Genomic DNA, 21,910 nt, shown 5'->3' on the forward strand with positions numbered 1-21,910 from the left:
AGTCACACTAAGATCTTTTGGTGAAAACACCAAAAGATGCAATTTTTCCTTTAACAAATTTAATAAAATTTTATTATTATAAGAGTTATGACCCTGTATTCACACAAGACAAGGAATAGTGTCTATTCCCATTAACCAAACTTTAAAAATTTTAAAATAATGAGATATTGGCAAACTGCATGCAAAGTCTTGTTGGACCTGGCCTCTGATTTTAAATGAATGGTACCAAGTTGAGTTGTGAGTACCTGTATTGATCCAGCATGAGAAATCTGTGTATGTGTGTGTGCACATAAATACATATATGACAAAAATAATGCAAGAATGTGAAGAAGAAAAGAAATCATAGAACTGTAAGGCTTTTTTATCACTAAAAATAAGTTATATAATCTCTTTTGAGGCAAGCATGTAGCAAATAAAAGATGTGTACAATAAGCATTAAAAAAGCATTAAAATGATAAAAGGTACCATTTATAAGACAACAATGAAGTGAAAAATAAATAAAAGATTTATAATATATTCGAAAGGAAAGAAAAAGAAAAAATGATACAAAGAAAAATTGAAAGGACAACTGAGCAAAAACAGCAATATGATCAAAGTATACTCTATAAAATCAAAGATCATAGCAAATTAAATGTTCAAAAACTTCTTAACAAAATGTTCACATTACCACAATATGTGGAAACATTATAACCAGCAATAAGCTCCATTTTAAATGTAAATAAACAAAAATATGAAAAGATAAAAAGATAAAACGACATACCAATCTAACACTATCCAAAATAAAGGTAGAATAGTTACATTGATGTCAAACATGGTTGCTTTCATGATAAGTAATTACATGGTGAATGATTATATTTCATAAATGTCAGTTGATCAGTTAATTAGAAGGCCGATGATTTCTTAAGGACCAATGGATGAATTTATCAAAAGAATACAAAATCTAAATAAATACATACCTCATTACACTTTAAAAATATATAAACTACTAGAATTTCCAGGAAAACTAGAGGAAATTCTCAATTAGATTTGAAATGTCATAACTTCATCTCAAAAATTGCACAGAATGAATAGTAATCAGATATAGAGTATTCAGAAAATATTTTCAATCAACTTGATATAATTCACATTTTAAAAGTTTTCCTTTGTATCAACAAGGTACATATTCTTTTCAAGTGCACAGCAACACAAGAGTAGACCAGATCCTGGAAGACAGCACAGCTTCAATAGTGTATTGGTCAGGTCAATGTCCCTATAGCCATATTCCTGGCACCATCTACTCATGAAAGCAAGTTTATTTTGGTTCATGGTTTTGAAGATTGTGCAATTTCAATGATGTGGTATCTAATGAGGGTAGGAGATGGTGGAAGACACATACTGGAAAAACCACCTGAAGAGACAGGTTGCAGAGATGTGGCTAGGCTTAACTCAGCTTTGATAACCAATCCCATATAACGACACAGCCCTAAAGACTCCCCCCTCAGTGTACCTTCAATACTGTAACTGGATCCGTCCTTCATCCTCCTAGTAAAAACAGTTCAAAAACTTTGCAATTTAAATACCTATATGAATTTAGGAGCTAAATAATGTCAACATATACCAAATAGATTTTAAGTGAGTCAGGTTATATGATATATTGTCAGTTTTTTTAAACTACAGTTGGATTAATTTCAAAAATATTAGCAGAACCCTGAAAAATCCACAACAAATTGGAAACCAAATAATTGCTTTTTTTAAACTTATGGGTCAAATAAAAGGATAGTTGAAGGCATGTTTTTTTGTTGTTGTTGTTGTTCAATCAAGTCCAAGTTGACAAGAGTGTAATTTATGACATTCCCTTTGCTCTACAGTAAACCATTTGGCCACATCCACTGTGAGGGTGAAGATTACTCTCAGCGGTCAGACTGCCAACAATGCAGGAAATGTGACACATTGTGAGGAGTCCCAGAGGGAGCCTGCAGAAGAACTTCAATCACATCGGTACAGTACTCAGTCTCCCTGGAAATAAAAAGAAGAGACTCTGGGATGGGATGCTGTGAAGAAATAGAAGCTGGTAGCCATGTACATGGTTTGTAGTTTTATCTAGAATATACTCAGGGAGCTTACTTTGAGAAATCTGCCCAGTTCACTACTAACATGATTATTCAAGAGAAAGGGATCTCCTGCTCAAAAATGGAGTCTGTAGGGTGAAAACTATAACCAAACGTTTAAGATGAGGCTTGAATGGATTGCTCCATATCTAAAAATAGTCCTACGATATAACCCAGCTCTCCCAATTCAGGGAATACAGTCAGAGGAGGTAAAGCCAGCAAATGAAAGAGACAACTGCACATCTACCTGTTTGCATCCCAACTCACAATAGCAAAGACAAAACCAACTAGAGGAAAAGGTGGTACACACAACACACACACACACACACACACACACACACACACACACACACACAGGAAGATCCTTCATCTATAGAAACAACTGAAATTCTGACACTTAAACAGAATAGATGTAACTGGAGATCATTATGCTTACTAGATTGAAGATGTCTCTCTTTCTCTCACTTTTTAACTCCACCTTTTGGATAAATCTTTTCTTAAAAAGTGAATACTGACAAGCTGTCTAAAATTAGCACAGAAATAATAGTGACATAAATTACAGAGTTGAAAAAGAACAACTTGGAGGAATGACAGTGTCTGATTTCAAAAATAATTATAAAGCTACTGTAATCAAAAAGCAGAATTTTGACAATATGATACACAAATAGATCCATGCAAAAGAAAAAAACATTCATACATACACAGAAAATTGAATTTTGGCCTAGGTTCAAAGATTAAAAAAAATAGTGTGGGGCCTGGCACAGTAGCCTAGCAGTTAGGGTCCTCGCTTCACATGCACTCGGGGTCCCATATAGGCACCTGTTCTAATGCCTGTGTCCTTTCTTCCCATCCAGCCCCCTGCTTGTGGCCTGGGAAAGCAGTCAAGGCTGGCCCAAAGCTTTGGGACCCTGTACCTGTGTGGCAGACCTGGAAGAAGCTCCTGGCTCCTGGCTTCAGATTGGTTCAGCCTCGGGCCGTTGCAACCACTTGGGGAATGAATCATCAGATGGGGGATTTTCCTCTCTGTCTCTCTTCCTCTCTATATATCCAACTTTCCTATAAAGATAAATAAACATAATACAATGTTAACAACAATAAAAAAATAAAAATAAATAAATAAATAAATCATTTTAAAAAGATAAGGTTTCCAGGGCCCGGAGGTGTGGCCTAGTGGCTAAAGTCCTCGCCTTCAATGCGCCGGGATCCCATATGGGCACTGGTTCTAATCCTGGTAGCTCCATATCCCTTCCAGCTCCCTGCTTGTGGCCTGGGAAAGCAGTCGAGGATGGCCCAAAGCTTTGGGACTCTGCACACGTGTGGGAGACCCGGAAGAAGTTCCTGGATCCTGGCATCGGATCGGCATAGCACTGGCCATTGCACTCACTTGGGGAGTGAATTATTGGATGAAAGATCTTCCTGTCTCTCCTCCTCTATGTATATCTTGCTTTCCAATAAATAAATAAATCTTTAAAAGAAAAAAGATAAGGTTTCCAACAAACATTGCAGAGAAAACTGAATATCAGATTTAATTTTTTTTTTAAAATCTTGGATTTTTACTTGGCATGCTATTCAAAATGAACATACAATGAGTAACAGATCTAAATGTAAATCTAAAAAGTAGAAAATCTAGAAAAAGATGTAGGAGAAAATCTTGTGAATCAAAGAGAATGCAATGATTTCTTAGCTATGAAAAGAAAATCATAGTCAACAAAGTGTTGTAAAATGAATTTTCTTTAAAATATATTCTTCAAAACATATTGTTAAGAGATAAAAAGGTAGAGGAAAGACTGGGACAAAATTGTTGTAAACCATCTATGTAATAAAAGCTTGTTATCTGAAAAATATGGAGAACTTTTGCAATTCAACAGTGCGGGTGAGCATTTTGGCACAGCAGTTTAGGTCAGCTCTAGAGATGCCTACATGCCTTGTCAGAGTGCCTGCGCTAGAATCTTCCCTCTTCTTTTTTTAAGATTTATTTATTTTTATTTGAAAGGCAGAGTTATAGAGAGGAAAGGAGAGACAGAGACACACAGAGAGATATTCCTTCTGCTGCTTCAATCCTCAAATGGACTCAATGGCCAGAGCTAGACGGGCCTGAAGCTAGGAGCCAGCTGCTTCTTCTGGGTGTCCCACGTAAGTACAGGGCCTAAGGACTGGGGCCATCCTCTACTATGTTCCATGCCACTAGCAGCAGCTTGGATTAAAAATGGAGGAGCTGGGACTCAAGTAGGTGCCCTAATGGGATGCCAGAACCACAGGTGGAGGCTTAGCTTACTAAGCCACCCTACTTTCCACTTCTGGTCCAATCTCCTGCTGCTGTTTTTGGAAGGCAGCAGATGCTGGCTCAAGTACTTAGGACCATGCCGTTCATATGGGAATCCTGGATGCGCTTTCTAGTTCTTGTCTTTTATCTGGTTGAATCCTAATTGTGGTAGAAATTTGAGGACTGCAGCCTTTCCCTGTGTTTAGAAATAGTTATTTTTTAAACTCTGAAAAAATCTGCAATGATAAGTCCCAAATTACAGGAAAAGAAGCAGACGCCTCACCGAAGAAGGTAGGCAAATGACACGTGAGCACATGGACTCAAAATCATCATGCATTAGGGAGCTGCACACCAAAATTGTAATGAGATAAACAATTATTCACTTATCAGAATAGGTCACGTTGAAAAGATTGGAACAGCAATGATTGCAAGAATGTGGAAGAACTCCCACTTTCACAAACTGTAGATGGAAAACGTAAAGTCAATTTCTTTGAAAGCTAAACTTACATCTATAAATACTCATTATAATGTTAGTTTTTTATTCAAGAGAACTGGAAATGTCCATAAAATAATTTACACATATGAGAGTTCTTGGCTTCAACTGTAATGGTGAAACACTGGAAAAAATCCTAGTGGCTTTTAGCAGGTGAATAGACAAAATGAGGTATGTGTTTACCATAACATACAACTGTGCAATAAAAAGAAACAAAAAAAACTTTATGTGTACATTACAGCAGAGGTGAATCTTAGAATATTTCTTCTGTAAAAAGAAACCAAATGAAAGAGTACACTCTCCATTATCTCAGTTATTTAAGATGCAATGAGATGTGAACTAATCCTTAGTTTCATTAAACAGAGCTGAGTGGGTCACAGTGGAAGGAAAGGGTTAACAGGCTTGGCAACGACAGTTGTAGGAATGAATATTTTATGGCTTTTTAAAAATTTCATTTGGGCAATATCTTCAAGGGTATATTCAAATGACAACTTACCATATGCCCATTAATTTCAGCAAAATCTTTCTTTAAAAAAATGTGTGTTTATCACAAACCCACATTCAAGGACTCAATAGCCTTGCTGGTTAGTAGTTATCATACTGGAGTTTGCCAACGCACAGGTTCTCCATCGCTACAGAAAGTTAGATGGAACAATACTGCTGTTAAATCTTGAGAGGCGGCGTTCTGAAAATTAAATCATGATAGCTGAAATTGTGGTAGCTGATGAAGGAAGCTGAGAGGAGTAACAGTGAGACATACAGTGTCAATTCTGAAATGTGGTTGCATGACAGCAGTTACAGCCAGGCAATTTGGAAACTTTCTTTTTTTCTGCAATTTCTCCAAACCCACAAATAAACATTTGAGGCAAATACTCTTGGTGTCACCTATGGTTTGGATCTCTCAAAATTGCATTCGCTGAAAGCTTAGTCCCAAACACAACAGTGTTGAGAAGTGATGGGGCCTTTAAGAGACGGCGTCTCTCCGAGGTGACTGGGTGCTTGGGGGACCAACCACATGATTGGACACATATCCTTCTCTCAAGATGGGATTAAACATGAATAGTACTGGATTGATGACTGCTAAAGTACGCTGTGACTACAGGGATTTGCATCCGTTGGTCAGTCTCCCCTGCACGCATCTCCTGTCCCCATTGCTGTATTCCTCCCCACTTCTCTCCTATGGCAGTGCAGCAGGAGACCCTCACCCAGACCTGAGCAGGTGCTGACACCGTGCTCCTGAGCATCTCCATCTCCAAAAATGTGAGTCAAAATAGATCTCTTCGCAAAGTATCCAGCCTCTGCTGTTTCATTAAAGCAACACATACTCGACAAAGGCAATTTCTCAGTAGGTTAAATAAATTACTTCAATAAATACATAAAAATAAATAAAAACAGCCCCTTCTCCCAAAGCAAAAACAAGCCTAGTAAGAACTGTGGAAGTAGGAAAGAATGATCAGGTAAAGTGCCTTTATTTCTCTCAGTGCTGATATACAGTATCCAACTATTTGGTTTCCTGAGATTGTTCTTTTCGGATTTCTCTATATCTCCTGGATTTGGGATCCATGGATTCCCTCTGTCTGGTATTATTATCCCTGTTTTCCTGTGCTGTATTTTCTGCTGGCATCCCGGCTAGATGCAGATCCAGAAGTTTCTTGAATGTGAATGTGAGGGACTCTGCCTTGAGGGGACAGAAAAGACTTCACAGAAGTTGAAGATGAACACTGAAGGACTTTGAAGATGAGAAAGATGGACATTAAAGAATGGGAAAGGTATTTTAAGGAAAAGGAAAATATCCGTTAAAGTTCATTTGAGGATCTGTGAGGAAAATAATGTCACTCAAGCCGAAGATGAGCAACAGAAGACGAGGCCAAGTTACTTTTTCAGAAGAACAACTTTGCGTTTTCTACCCAACTTCAGCATGAGCTAATGAAATGTGAAAATGCCTCTCCAAGCTGACACCTGTGGGCACTAGAAGAGCCTTGACCACAGAAAGAGAAAGTCTTGGTGTTAAACCACCCAATGGAAGAATTTGCTTTAACACAAAGAGCTTCAGGGTTAGGGAGGGACCCCTAAGATTCTTCATAATCATCACCAACTGTCCTCTGACTCCTGATAATCAACATAACATTTCTTCCATCTGACCTGAAAACAAATTTAGGTCAAGTAAAATGTGAGGATTTATTCCAGTGTTCTTTAAGTATATAAACATCTTGCATTTACTTTAAATGTGTCCTTTCTTAAGGAACTATTTAGTGATTATTAATAACCTTGTCACATTAAGCACTTCTTTTTAAAAGATTTTTTGATGTTTCATTGGCAAGTCAGATACACAGAGAGGAAGATCTTTCATGCAATGGCTCACTCCCCAGCAGCCACAACGGCTGGAGCTGAGCCAATCCGAAGTCAGGAGCCAAGAGCTTCTTCTGGGTCTCCCACACGGGTGCAGGGTCCCAAGGCTTTGGGCTGTCCTTGTCTGCTTTCCCAGGCCACAAGCAGGCAGCTGGATGGGAAGCAGGGCTCCTGGGATTAGAACCAGAGACCATATGGGATCCTGGTGTGTGGAAGGTGAGGACTTTAACCACAATGCTATCGTGCCGGGCCCCACATAAAATACTTATTAACATTTTAAAGTATTTGTAGATTTTTTTAAAGATTTATTTGTTTATTTTGAAGGCAGATTTACAGAGAGAAGGACAGACAGACAGAAAGGTCTTTCATCCGCTGATTCACTCCCCAAATGATCACAATGGTTACAGATGAGTCTATCCTAAGCCAGGAACCAGGAGCTTTCTCTGGGTCTCCCATGTGGATGCAGGGTCCAAAGGCTTTGGGCCATCCTTCCCTGCTTTCCCAGGCCACAAGCAGGGAGCAGGAAGGGAAGTGGAGCAGCCAGGACATGAATTGGTGCCCATATGGGATCCCAGGGCTTACAAGGCAAGAATTTAGCTCTGAGCCATCATGCTGATCCCTAAATAGAGATTTCTATACACAATCTGAAATAAAGGCACAAATCAAATACATTTGGATCCTGTAAATAATTTTTTCAAAAGTGAAAATGTGCGATCTACTAGTGTCCCAATGCTGCCACCATGAGTAAAACTTCTTTCCATTCTTCAGGAATTTTCCTGCACTGCTATCACATCTCCTTAGAAATGTTGTTATGATAACTTGTAAACTTTTAATCCCAACCTTTACATGACTTTCTTATGATTTATGGGTATAATGATTCCAGTGTTTAGGGAGAAGAAACCAGAAAGGCACATGAGTGAGTGGCCAGAGCTGAGAATAATTAGATATGTGATCATTGTGAATGTGGATTAACGCAGATGGGAAGGTGCTTGTAGCACACCTATTGGGACACCCATTTCTGAGGTTTAACTCACAACCCCCCTCCCCCGAATAAAGATCAATACTTCTAGAATACCCTTTTTTAAAAGATCTAATTTTTAACTTTAAAGTAAAAAGTACTGGCTGCATCCCATTGTCTTCTTGATCTAATAAACTGCCTCATATGCCTGTACGGTGGAAGGCTTCAATTCTGTCTAGAATTATCCAGGAGTCTCAACTAATACAATTCTTTAATGAGCCACTTATATAACTGCCTCCCAAACGCAATTGTAAGTTCAGAGTCAGGGACTGTATCAGAGTCACCTCCGTGTCCCTGATCTACACAGTGGCACCAAACTGGAATTTCATAATTTATAAATGAATGCATAGACAGACTCATTTATATTCTCCAAGGACCTAAGAGCAAATAATTAAAATTTCAAAATAATCAGCAGTAGATGTAGTTATTGAGATTGAAGGAAAAGCTTTTTGAGACAGATAGGTAGATCTCTTATTCAGGCTGCAAGCTCCTTCAAGGCTGGAGGGCTTGTGTCTGAGACCTCAAAGACTGCCGTTTAAATTGAACCTTCTCTAGTGTGGACAGTCAGCTACAACACAATGTCAGCGTGACCAAGCAGAATGAACATGGAGTCCATAGTTCCTTAGAGCACAAATTTATTCAGCATAAATAAGCAGGCAATGACTGAATTTTCCGGGAAATTTTCAGGATTGATCAAAGAAGCTTTAAGAACAGAACAGAACAAAAGGTTTTAATGCTACTGTTCTGAAGGGTGCCTTAGGTAATGAGCTGCAATGGGACATCTTGTACCACTGTCAGAGGCCGTTTCTACATACAAAGTTGGTTTCCCCTTTTATATATTAACACAGATTCTTTGTGCATAAAGACATGCGTGATCTATGAGATGACCTTATAAAGGACTGATCTTAGACAATTACTGCCAGACATGTGCAAAGCTTTTCTACATTTGTGTGAGAAATAGCTGTCTTCCCTATTTGCATTCCTAAGTCCCAATTTTCCCAACCTGGCATGCCAAAACAAATTAATCACCACGTTTGGTGAGGTGCTTGTCTATGGCTTGTTATGGTGGGAAGACAGTTATAAATTATTCAGTTGAAACTTTTAACTTCAAGATAATGAAAGCGATGTGGTGTCTACCTATGTCCCTCAGTTGGTTAGTGCTTATTCCCGAATCAGCCTGGCAATGTTGGGTGTATTCACAAAATTGCAATGACAATTATGCAGTCTTGTTGAACTTGAGGTATAAAATGCCATTTCTTTAAAGTGTAGCAGGTACATTAGCCAAATTTGAGTAGCTGATTTGCAAGTGAGCAACTTTGATTTTCAGATCTCGTTACCAGGGGAAACGTCTGAACTTTCTAATCAAGTGTCTTAGGGCAGTTAAGTCACAATTTTTCCCCCATATTAAATCTGCTCTTCAGAATATTGTGTTGGGAGGTCAAAGTCCCTCTTCTCTGCCTGCAGCTCAGAAACATCACAGCTGTAGCAGTGCCTGCCTCAGCCTGCCAACCTTGGGAGTGCGAACGGGAAGCCTGCTTCTCAAGCGAGATTATTGTTTAGCACACCGAGCAATAAGGACAGCCCCAGGGAGGTCTGAGAGAACCTTCTGCAAGCTTTCGCTTGCTTAAAACCCTGATTCATACATGAGGTGCTAGAGAAACACTAAGCTTCAAAAGCACTTGTTGCTGTGTTCAGGATGAACCAACTCCCTCCACAAACTTCGGGCATTTTCGTTTTCAAAGATGTTGAAAACACTTGCAATTCAATATGGTAACCAGGGAAATACTGCTGTCTACTAAAACCCCATGCTGTTTTAGCAGAAAAACAAGACTTCTGGTCTTCTATCTCGGTTGTCACTGAATTCTCATGCATCAGTCAGTCACAGCCATAGTGCTTTAGGGTTTGCCTGGGAAGCCTTTGGTATAGTCAGATACATATCTCGATTTAAAGTATCTGCTTTAATTGCAAAAACATCCTCAAACATCTCCCTTCCTTTGTAAGCTTTCCATTTATCACCAAAATGAAAAATGCATCTCACAGGGAGAAAAAATCATATTATAGCTAAAGCCAGGCTAGCCACACACAATTTAAAGGAGACACTTATTTGTCTATGTACGTATTGTACATGTACGTATGTACACACACATACATCAAGAATCCACAGAGATAGACCCAAATCCCATCCTGCACCACATGGTTATATTCAGCTTTCTCTCTTTCCAATTTGATACCTACTTTTTCAGCAATGAGAAGCCTACTTTCAGAGAAACTCAATAGCATTAATCATTTACTTAATTACTCTCATATAATCAGTTTCCTGACCCAAGCTGCCCTTCACAATCTCCTTTTGCAGGTCTCAGCCACATATTCTCTCCAATTGTTGACCATTTCTGTTTTAAAGAAAGGAAGCGAAAAAAAAAAAAAGAAAAGGAAGAGGGAAAAATAGAGGGCTAACGGGGAGAAGTGTTGTAGAGTGGAAGAAAAGAAGGAAGAACTGAAGAGGCCGGGCCAGCACTCTTCATTACACTCTCCTGCAATCTTGGTCCCGTTCACAAATCTTCCCATATCCTTAAATAACACTGCCTCCAGCCAGTTGCTGGGAAAACCACTGGAAGCCACCTTGGAGTTCTCTCCTTTTATTATACAATGAGTGTTTCTGTTGAGTGGCGTGTTCGAGCAGCTCGAGCCTGCTGCTCCACATCGCCTATTCTGCCAATACCATCTCATCTGGAATATGACAAAACTTCTCAAAGTGCTATGTCTACATTGACTCAAGTCCCCTGGAAGAATTTAATTTTTATTTAGCTTTAAGCATTGCCAATTTAGTTTCACAACAGATTCCAAAAAGTGAGGTAAATGTGCTACAAAATGGAAGTTTCATAATTGTGATTGCCAGAACATCACTTTGTATTTAGGATGCACTCTCCAAAACAAGGATTTTTTTTTCTCATGTCCATTTATCAAACTCTTTGAGCATCCTCTCTTCTGAACATTTTTCTTTTGTCTTAGCTGATTCTACAAAATCTAATGGCCGTGGGTCAGAACAATATTACATCTAAACGCATCTGAAAATCATCTGCTCCAAGAGTAAGATTAAATGTGTATAAATTCCAAGCATGTAATATACATATAATTAATATATAGTAAATGAAACATTTGTTTTTTATACTTACACCTGATTATTTGTTCAATTAAAATTATAGAATTGCATAAAGGAAAGAAACAATCGTTCTCTGATTAACAGAGAATCTATCACTTTCTTAATCTTCTTCCTCAGTTCCTAGAGGAAGTGATTTTCAAAGAGGCACATGGGCTTCTAATTTCCTTTATCGAAACAAGCCTTCTGTTTCTAGCAAAACTCTAGAATGACTTCCTTTCTGGTTTGAAAGGTGTTGCTACATTCACACCATTCGTCTTACCAACTCATACATAAACCCTCAATGATGATATTTATATCTGACAGCATGATGATAGGAATCAACATTTCATTAATTATGTATGTTGAGCAACTGTAATCATGCATAAATTCTATTACATGGAATATTGCTGGAGTGTTTACCAGAATCTTAGAATAAAAGGAATGCACAGATGTCCTACCTGATTATTTTATTCGTTTTAAATTTTCATTATTCGTTTTTAAGCATTTGAATGGCAGAAAACAGGCCAACAGAGAAGTCTGCAATTATCATTCCCCAAGTGCTTACAACAGCCAGAAGATGGATGTTGGGAGTTGGGAACTCCATCAGGGGCTCCCACATGGGTGTCAGGAACCCGCGTATTTGAGCCATCACCTGCTTCTTCGCAGAGTGGGCATCAGTAGGAAGCTGGAGTTAGAAGCAGAGCTCACAATTCTAGCAACTTTGGTAAAGGATGCAAGCACATCAAGCAGCATTACTGCACATAATGCCTGTCTCTACTATCTCAAAGATAACATTGGAGTATTTTTTTTTATTTATTAGGAGTGAAGCTTGTAATATGAATCAGTATTGCTCTTGTACTGCCAACTGCGAACAAGGAGAGAAAGAGTGACACAAACACAGAGAAGTAAGAAACCTAAAATCCTCAGAATACAAGCTAGATGCTATGAACAACCTGGATATGCTTATCCTGTCTTACCACACATATCCCTTGCTTTTGCTTGTCCTCAACATCGAAAAGTTACTGAAGAGGATGGCAAAGCCTTATCTGACAGAGAACTTTTATTTGAGTTTAATTTTCTTCCAGATACCAACTGTTCTGTGGCCATGACAACAGTTTTCCTACCTACTGCAATTTCTCAGTCACAGAAACCTTCATCAAAGCTTTCAGCAGATTTTAAATTGAATCACCGTAATTCTCTCATGTTTTCCCATTTGTAATTGCTGATGCTGAATTAGATGGTTCTCCTGGGTGTTACAAAGTGGTTTCTTTTCAGTCTCTGGGTAGCATTTGAGCAGAGGGAAATTCAAGCAGCCGTTAACCTAGAGATCCAGGTAATATCGGAAAACCATTTCCAACAATGCTGAGGATCCCATGCTCCTAGTACATGTCCCTAACTCCAGAAAGTTGAGTCAAGAGAGAGAAGATAGTCATGGAAAAGGAGACTGAACTTTTGCACATGTGTCCCTTTTTCATTTAGTGTGGGTCTGAAAATGCTATGGTAATAATGTCTGCTTTGAACCTGAACCACTCAATGTGTTCTCTGCACCCCAGCCTGCCTGAAGTTTCTAAACAAATGAACCCATGTCAACTACAGGTTTAAAAATAATCATTGGGGCCCGGCGCGGTGGTGCAAGTGGTTAAGGTCCTCACCTTGCACGCCCGGGATCCCATATGGGCGCCGGTTCTAATCCCGGCAGCCCTGCTTCCCTTCCAGCTCCCTGCCTGTGGCCCGGGAAAGCAGTCAAGGACGGCCCAAAGCTTTGGGACCCTGCACCCGCGTGGGAGACCCGGAAGAGGCTCCTGGCTTCGGATCGGCATAGTATCGACCGTTGCGCTCACTTGGGGAGTGAATCATCGCACGGAAGATCTTCCTCTCTGTCTCTCCTCTCTGTATATCCGCCTTTCCAATGAAAAAATAATAAAAATAAATCTTTAAAAAAAAAATAAAAATAATCATTGACAAATATGGTCATCAAGATAGGGTCCAAATTATTAAACATGGTTCAGAATATTTTGCCATTTGGCATCTGCCTCTATCACCAGCCTCGACAGTTGCCTATCCACTTCAAGCAAATAAAACAACTCTGCATTTAGAAATCTGACCAAGTGGTCTTGTATATGCTGCCTGGATATGCTGCCCCCAGTCTGATGTCCTTTACCTGTATAACCACTATTCATCCTCAACATCTCAACCAAGATGTAACTACCTCCAAGAGCCTTTCCTAAGATCCCAGAACAGGGTGTGAGGCCTCTTCTTCTCTGCATTCCTCTAGGATTTGGTTGTCTTTGTTGTAGTGTGGCTCAAATTATGTTGGAGTTCCACTGTTCACTCTGTCCTTTTAAAGTCTACCTTCTATACTCCGTGTATCTTAAAATTTGGCACAATATGATCACAGTAACTGGCCCTAAGCCAATGTTTACTGAACAAAACAAAGACTCCCATACACATGAGCATGTCCAATTATGCAACCCTCTCTGACTTTCAAGGATTCATAACATATCCACTCTACGAAACATCCTGGACTATGGATAATACCTTGCTTGCTCTCTTTTCTTCATTTTGCACCTCAACTCTATAGTATCCTATTTTAATATTTTATGTTTATTCCATCTATCAATTAATTTGTGACTTCCTTAAGTGCACATTTCAGTTTCTATCTTTCTCATTAAATATCTTATAATAAAAAAGTTTCTAAAATAATGCTTATTAACCATATAAAGCTTTTAGCTGAAGTTGTTTTATTTTTTTGTCTTAATATCATATTTACCTTGTCTCTGATAAGCCTAGATTTTAGATTCTCTATTAACCCATGTTTTATACAGTTCTTTTGTTGCTAATCGAGATAATGTGTCTATAATACAAACAGAATGAATGTTTGCTGTTGCTAATGGCAATGATGATGTTGGTTTGTCTTTAATATTTTTTGATTACTTCCTTGGTTTTCTATGGAAGATTTATTTCTAGCCTAAGAAGAGAAAGCCTGTGTGTGTGTCCAGCCCAGGATTGACAGGACAATAGCAGCCAGAAAACTTTATAGCCCACTTTATTTATTTTTGTCCTCAAAAAAATCAAGCAACAGAGAGATAGAAAGATTTCTATCCACTGATTCACCATCCAAATGGCCTCAACAGCGAGATTCTGACTGAAACCAGAAAGCAGGAACCATTCCCTGGGTTCCCCTGTGGGTGGCAGGGCACACACATTTGAGCCATCTTCTAATGCATTTCCTGGTATATTAACAGGAGACTGGATCAAAAACAGAGTGTCTGAGACTCAAAATAGACACTCCAACATGGGTATCAGCGTTGAAGGTGGCAGCTTGACTCACTGCAAAACAATGATCACCTCAATTTTTTGTAGCTGAGTTCTTTCCCCTCCATCAAGATGCCCAGGACCACAGACATGGCACCTTGCCTGAGCATGAACATCAGCAAAAACAGCAACTTCCTCAGCATGAAACACGCACTTGTAAAAAAAATGCTCTTTTGCAGTGAAGAGCATATACTAATTCAGTTTCTGCACAGAAGAAGGTAAGTAATAGTTAATTATCTCTGTGACTTTGCTTTCTTGTAATTATTGAGCAAATGTAGACGGGATATTCAGAAACAAGATCCTAAAACTCTGCTACATTCCCAGGATATCAAGATTATGATAAAATGAATAACATTCACATATCAATGATCTAAGATGATGAATACCATCATCACTCTATTGTTATATCATCTTGGGATTCAAAATTACTTATCCTACACCAAGTAGTTAAGATGCATCGTCCTTCTCTTCTCACACAAAAGACCTCATCTTTTCTGTACGTATAAGCCTTTTGGGAAGGACACACCAGGCACAGGATGTTTCCAGCCCACAGAGCATGCCAACAAGGAAAACTCGATCTTGCTATGGATGAGAATATATCTGCAAATCCTTAGTGAGTAGTATTATCATCACAGATAATAATACACAGATAATATTCTGAAAATAATATTGGAAGTTACATATAGTGTAAAGGAGACATAGGGGGAGACAGCCCCATAAACAATTCTTTTTTTTAAGAAAAAAGTACTTGAGTTCCTGCCACCTGTTTTGGGCATCTGGATTTAGTGTCAGGCTCCAGGCATTGGCCTACCCCAACCATGACAATTATGGTTATTTGAGGAGTAAACCAGCAGATGAAAGATGTCTTTCTTTCTGTTTCTGAAATATTGTTCTTTTAACAAATAAGTACATAAATCCCTTTTCAAACAATAAAAATCCTTCAGGACCTCAAAAGTTATTTTCTGAGGACAGCATTTAGCACAGCAAGTCAATCGCCTCTTGCAATAGCAGCATTCCATATGGGTGCTGGTTCAAGTTCTAGCCACTCCACTTCTGATCTAGCTCCCTGCTAAGGCACCTGGTCATGCAGTGAGAGAAGGTACAAGTGCCTGGGCACCTGCACATGCACGGGAGAGTAGGATGGAACTCCTGGCTCCTGACTTCAGCCTGGACAAGGCCAAACTGTTGCAGCCATTTGGGGAGTGACTCAGCAGATAGAAGGCCTTCCCTCTTTTCCCTCTACCTCTCTTTCTCCCCCCCTCCCGTCCTCTCCCTTCCTGTCTTCCCCTTGTCTCTTTTACTTTGCCTTCCAAATAAATAAAATAATTCTTTTTTAAAAAAAAAAAGTTTACTTATGGGCCCAGCGCAATAGTGTAGTGGTTAAAGTCCTCGTCTTGTACCCCCAGGGTCCCATATGGGCGCCGGTTCTAATCCTGGCTGCCCTTCTTCCCATCCAGCTGCCTGCTTGTGGCCTGGGAAAGCAGTCAAGGATGGTCCAAAGCCTTGGGACCCTGTACCCCTGTGGGAGACCTGGAAGAAGCTCCTGGCTCCTGGCTTCGGACTGGGTCAGCTCCAGCCGTTGAGGCCACTTGGGGAGTGAACCATCAGATGGAAGATCTTCCTCTCTGTCTCTCTTCCTCTCTGTCTACCTGCCTTTCCAATAAAAATGAATAAATCTTTTAAAAAGTTTATTTATGGATCTTATTATAAATGAAGAACAAAGTAGATCTTGATTATCCCCTACCCATACAAAGCCCGTTTCCCTGTCACTCAAAGAACAATGAAAACAGGAGCAAACTGTTACATAGCACAGTACAACTCCAGTGGCACAACTGACATTATGCCCTGTTACAGAGCACAGGATACAATACAGTGTGAACGGCACCCCTCACATGGAGCAGTGTTGCAGTTACAGTTCCAATGTCTTTGACATTTTGCTTAGTCTTACTCATTGACTTAAATGAAATATATTGATTAGGGAGAACTACATTTTGTTCTTAATTCCAGCCATAAATTGGCTATAAACACAAGAGCTCTGCAAAAATCAATCCAAGTATTGTATCAGAACCAACTATGTATAATTTATAAAGCACATTATGTATTTTTATTATGTTTCATGCTATACTTCTTTACTTATGTATGATTTACAATAAATCTATGTGCATAGTGTATACATGCATTCATTTACAGTTGTTTCTTTGAGTCATATATATATAATGTGTATCTATTATATGTATATTCATATAAGCTTTAAAACAATATATTATTTAATAAACAATATATTATTTATTCTTTAACAGAAATCATTTCTGACCTGTACACTTGACTTCTCATCAGAATATCAGAAGTTTGGCTGTGACAGTTTTCCTCTGGAATTCATTTTTTTTTCCTTTTCTTGATCTAGTATCTCCCATATTGCTAGGAATCCTGCTTTCGAAAACCCCTGAAACAAAGTCGTTCCTATGTCCTCCGGCTGGCATCCAGGCTTGACAGTCTCTTAAACCTGCTTAGTAGAATGCTGCTTCTTTCTTTCACTTACCTCAAAGTTGCACAACTGAGGACCCCAGGAGTCCTCACTGATCCTAGCTTCTGGGCGAACACCGGACAATGGACAAACATTCCTTGTTCTCCCTGCAAGTCTTTTCAACAACAGGGAAAGAACAAGTGCAAGGTCTCCAGGCAGATCTTTGGTGTTCACACCATTTTCATATTCCTTCTTCCCGTTATTTGCTAAGGCTGAGGTTGCTGAGGTCACTCGACGAAAATTCATGATTTACTTTGTCCCTATAGAGTAGCTAGAACAGTATCACAAATTAACTATAATATATTTTTGCAATGACAAATGAATCAAAACTTTTGATTAGGGCATCAAGTCAAAAAGTTGGAGAGCCAGTTTAAATTGCAATCATTTTTGGAATATTGTATGTCTGAGAAAAGTACCACTTGGCTCTGCCATGGGACTGTGTTACCAGTTGAGTTGAAGATGACTCGGATGGTTAGCTTGAGCTCTGTCACTGACTAATGTGTTACATTCCATCTTTCCTCTAACTATGCTCTTGATGATGTAAAATCAAATTTGCTCCTATTCTCTCAAACCAATAAAAACCAGGAGATGCAATGTTTAAATTTAAGCCAGATTGCTATTCTCATAGCATTAAATCAACTTTCAAATGATTATACCAGTTTAGAGTTTTTATTCATATTTCATATAGTAAAATACTTCTTGATATTATATTCCAATCTTTTAGAAATTTCAAGTTGAATAGCCAGTGGCTTTCTTACCCATGATGACCCTCAAAAATACCAAAGTGTTTCTCTAGCATGCCACTTCAACCACAAAATTCCTAATACATAAAAAAAAGAATTGTACAAGTGTTAAGCAAATAAATTATTTCCCCCAAATACTCCTCTAAACCTATGAAAGTCTTTATTATGACTGTTCAGGTGGGAATCCATTTTGGAACTTATAATTTTGTATTATAAGTGCTTGATGGCTAACACATTAGTCAACATGCTCTATATAATAGCAATAGCAAATGCTTGAACGTAGATTAAGGTTATGATTTCATGATGTCAGAGTAATAATTGTGAGTGATTCATTTTAATAAAATAATGGACTCATATACCAAAGCTTTTCCACATGGAACAAAAATTTCCAATTCAAGAAATAAAAGAAATATATATATATGAACATTATGGAAAATGCACTTTATGGGAAAAATACTATACCAGAATCTCTTAATTTGCATGAAAATAAACTAGTCATTTAATGCTACTTCTCCATGAACTTTTTGAAGTACCTTTGTATATTCGTGCATACATGTATTTCTTGAATTACTTCTGCATTCATGTATGTACTATGTGCAATGAGCTTGTGTTTCTCTGGTACAAGTCACTTTTCCTGATTTAAGCAGATAAAGCCAAAAACAAAAGGCTGCTTTGGCATCCTCCAACTGTGTAGACTCTGAGTTGGGTACTTCCTTTCTAGCACCTGACATTTTCATTTCGTTCTGGAGGCCTCATTTCAGTTTCTCCCTCGTGTCTGGCCAGAAATGAAACCTTGACAACTTGACAATGTGCCACATTCCCCTGAAATCTGATTACAAGCCACATCTGCGTGCTTTCTCAGCAGCAGGTGAGGTTCTTCGGGCTGCACTGCGGAAATCTACCCAGCTGGAGCTAAACTGCGATTTTATTCCAACCCTGCATGTGAATTGAGAATGCTAGATATGGTTACTAGATAGATGCGCAGGAGACAAGGTAAAAGACAAAAGGGATGGGACCGAGTCAGGAAGCACAGGGAAAGAAGTATGAGCTCAGAGCTTGGACAAGAGGTTACTTCTTACCAAAATTCACATCAGTGAGCCACACTGGAGCTTGGGTCTACAAATATCTGCATGGGTGACACCCAAATTTTTTCAACCTGATTTGCAGATGAAGAATATTACAACACAGAGATATCAAGTTGCTTACTTATGGTCTGTCAGGAAATGAATAAAGTAAGTAGTTTGGACTGACTGATGCCAACAACTGCTAAAAATGCAGAACTTATCAAGCCGGTGAGTTATTTTTTTTAATTTGTAAAATGGGACTAATAAATCTGTCCTATTTAAGATCACAAACATTGTAAGGATCCAATGAAATCTCAAATTTTCCATCCCAGCCCTGTTCACCCAGCTCCCTCTGACCAAAACCCCTGTGCTGCTCTGGAATGAGGCATTGTGACAACTCCTGTCCTGAACTTGATCCTTGCACAGTCTCTGGGTTCTTTGTAGTTAAGCACACAAGGCTGAGGGAGAGCACTAGTTGAGTATGTAGTGTCCCTGTCAGATCCGGCATGTTTTGGTCTCTTGGGAGTGACGGAAAGAGGAGAGGAAAGCGTGGAGGGCTCCCAGCTGCAAGCTGCAGGCTGACCCATCAACTCTGTCCCCTGTGTGGCTGCAGCAAACAGCTCAGAGTCATGAATTGGTAGAGACTATATGCAGGACGTTCTGTATATTTCTCAGACTTACACTGCCACATAGAGGCCAAGTGGCTGACTGGAAGGAAGTGGAAGGGTAGCAGAGATGGCTTCTCCATGTCTGTTTGAAGAACAGGATGGAGAATCAAACAGAACGTGATATATTAAAAGCTCATTTTAAACTTACTTAAATTTTGTTTCACTGCTTATTCCAGAAAGATATGTTCTAAAGAGGTATAGAGTTCCATAATAACTCTTGGAGCAAAGTTGAAACCAGTTAGCAATTCTGGAAAGTTCTAGTCTGGAACACCAGTCGAATCCATAGTAAGTCTTATATTTCTAACAATTGAACACTGTAGGCCAGTGCTCCTCCAACTTAAATGTGTGTGCAAGTCTCCTGGCAGGTTCCATATTTAGAAAATCAAAGGTGGTTTTGAGATCATGCATTTCTAACAAGCCCCAGGTGATGATGCTAATACGTGACCCTCAGATAGAGAATGCTGAAGATGCCAAGATGAAGAAAAGAGCATTAAGTGTATCTCTGCTCTTATGAAGCTACAATTTTGCAACAAGGTCAAGACAAAGTTGACTAAACTTTATTTGATTGACACTACCAATCAGAAGCCCCAAATAATTTTCAGAAACCCCAAGTAATTCTTAAAGCATAAAACCTAGAGAATTCTCCTACAAGAATTATTAAATATACCTTAGGAGCTCAATGGCCTTCAGAAATGTCAAAGATATGGAGTTATATATGTTAGCATTCCACACTGTCAGACATTAGTAACCAAAACTTTGTTTTTCTTGAATATGATAGCGGGATAAGAATGTTGAATGCTAAATAACAGACATTTTTAAGCATTTAAAAAATGTCCTTTGTGTCAATATTTAAAACACAATCCATCACTAGCAACACTGAACAAATTACCCCCAGGGGAGAGAAAGCGGGCTGCTGTTTGCCCCAATAGGCACCAGGACAACAAATACAATGTCAACTGAACAGTGAGGAATCTTACATAAGAACATCTGAAAGATTCTTTCAAACCCTGACACTGAAAAAGCTAGGGAATGCCAGAAAACAATTAGATAAAACTTGGCAGCAGAAAGCTCAAACATATATGTACACGGCAAATTATAAATAACATGCAAACTGAAGGCCAGATCAATTTACTGACTTGTAATCCTAATTAATGCTTTTTCCCTAGAGCAATATTTCCCATCTTTGTTCTTACAAACAGTAGTGTTCTTTAATTATACATCTTCATTATGTTAATCTAATCTATACATTTTAATCTGAAAATGTTTTTGACATCAAATATTTATGGGACATGATGTGAAAATTCAACCCAAGTGTACAAATGTGAGTGTGTCAAGAATATTTTTCCTGGAGAAACTGTTTATCTCCTTTCTTGGGTTTGTGTTAGCTTGGGACCTCCCAGAAAAAGAACCCACGACCAAAAAAAGATGTATCAGAGGTTTAGAACTTCTTGAAAGAATAAGATAAAAATCTGGAAAGACTGGGAGAGTCTTCTGGGCCATCGTGTAGTTCTGAGTTTCCGAGAGGAGAGAACAGACACAGAGGCTTTGAATATGAAGGAACTCTGACAAAAAATAGCAGTACCAAGAAAGGATTCAGAAAGCTGCCTGAGGGTCCTCAAGGCACAGGACGGGTCGGAGGAATCCCACCTTTTGTTGGGATGGTACAGCCAATCTGGACCAGCATGACCTCTTCAGTGCAAACACTAGGGGGAGCTTCTGAGCAGCACAGGTGGGGCCTCCAGTCCAGATGTTTCACTTGGCTGGAGACTGGAAGAGTTTGTTATCACAGCCACCACTTGTTCCAGCAGATTCAGGCCTTTAGGAGCTCCAACAGTAAACCAGTGACTTGAATGGTTTCAATTCAGGCATATATGACCACGAAATACCTGCAGCCACTCCCATAGGCTCGATGCCCTCTCTCTCCCACAGTAGAGCACTAATCCACATTTCAAGGAACACCTGGGTCCCTTGGAACACAGCATGGGCAACACTGCACCAGGTGGATGTCTCCATTCTTGTTCTCCCAACTTTTGCTTTTGCTTCTCGTGCCTGCCCTCTTTGTTCGCGACTGTGCAAAGTCCAACACCTGAAGAACAACCTTTCTGTCTTTATTGCAGTTTGACAAGCACTTGCTTTTCTGTTTCTGATTTCTAACTTACAAACTTATTTAAAAGAGAAACTTCAGAAAGATGCTAACAGTTACGGTCCACTCCGCAGGTCATATTCATCTATTTCCTTTTCCTGGAA

The 21,910-nt window shown here is 39.1% G+C and overlaps 1 pseudogene; it reads right to left on the minus strand.

Annotated features, from left to right (window-relative positions):
- Positions 1 to 17,434, minus strand: part of LOC121163552 — a 64,636-nt pseudogene extending 47,202 nt beyond the window's left edge.
- Positions 17,435 to 21,910: the final 4,476 nt, after the last annotated feature.

The sequence above is a fragment of the Ochotona curzoniae genome, unplaced genomic scaffold, assembly GCF_017591425.1.
Source record: "Ochotona curzoniae isolate NIBS_2020 unplaced genomic scaffold, NIBS_Ocur_1.0 contig_64, whole genome shotgun sequence".
Lineage (NCBI taxonomy): Eukaryota > Metazoa > Chordata > Mammalia > Lagomorpha > Ochotonidae > Ochotona > Ochotona curzoniae.